We start from the raw sequence: 1,198 nt of genomic DNA, 5'->3' as shown, positions 1-1,198 counted from the left end.
AGGGAGGGGCACTAACCCTCCACCAACCCACTTGTTGACACGTAGGAAACACGTATGAGTTGGTTATATGGTTACCACCCAGCGTTGTAAATAGTTTCCTGGCTTACGGGAAACCATTAGGCATGTCAGTCAACGTAAAGCCACCTGTAAAGGAAAGAAGAGTAATAAAAAGTGACAGGAAAGATGGGAGAAATAGGAAGAGAGAAGGACAGACACAGAAAAAGAATGATAAAGGTGAAGGAAGAAGTAGGCAGCACTACATCAAGTGAGTGGATGATAGTGAGAAATAGGAAAAGAGGAGTGCAGACACAGAAAAGGAATGATCAAAGTAAAGGAAGAAGTAGGCAGCACTACATCAAGTGAGTGGATGATGGTGAGAAATAGGAAGAGAGGAAGGCAGATAAAAAAAGAAAGGTCATGGTGAAGGAAGAAGTAGGCAGCACTACATCGAGTGAGTGGATGACGGAAATAGGAAGAGAGGAGGACAGACACAGAGAAAGAATAATAAAGGTGAAGGAAGAAGTAGGCAGCACTACATCAAGTGAGTGGATGATGGTGAGAAACAGGAAGAGAAGAGGGCAGACAGAAAAAGCATGATAAAGGTGAAGGAAGAAGTAGGCAGCACTACATCAAGTGTGTGGATGGTGGTGGCCACCCCCTAACACCAATTTTACTCTACCTTGGCTTATAGTTTTCAGTTCAGTGGCGGACAAAATCAACACAATGGCTCTACGTCCTATCCATAGCACTTCTTCGTGACTAGCAAGGTGTTAGAGAGTTAATTTAACGTTACAACTCAGCAATGAAGAAAAGATGGCAATTCTAGGCCAAGTTAGAGTGAAAGGAGTATAGTACATTGACAAATTATGCTTCCTTCTCACAACATCAAATATAACTGTGGTCAATTTGTCTTTATCTGACGGAACTGGTCCACTGGGTCAGATTCTATTACTAACTGGCATAAAATTCGGTGAGTTTTGATATGAGGTAGGGATGCGTCTCCTTGGTTACTAGTCAGTCCGTTTTCATCTTAGAATTTGGCACCTCTCACACCTTGAATAAATTATGGTTACGTGAAATTCGATGTGAAAAATTAGACTCCTTGGTTACTAGTCAAATCCACACTCCGATCTGACCACACTTAGCCATAAACTGAACTAAAAAGGGTTAGGTATAGGGAGGAATGCGTCTCCTTGGT

The sequence above is a fragment of the Coenobita brevimanus genome, chromosome 109, assembly GCF_032717465.1.
Source record: "Coenobita brevimanus isolate Jiangsu-jjx chromosome 109, ASM3271746v2, whole genome shotgun sequence".
Classification (NCBI taxonomy): domain Eukaryota; kingdom Metazoa; phylum Arthropoda; class Malacostraca; order Decapoda; family Coenobitidae; genus Coenobita; species Coenobita brevimanus.
This window is presented reverse-complemented; position numbering follows the sequence as displayed.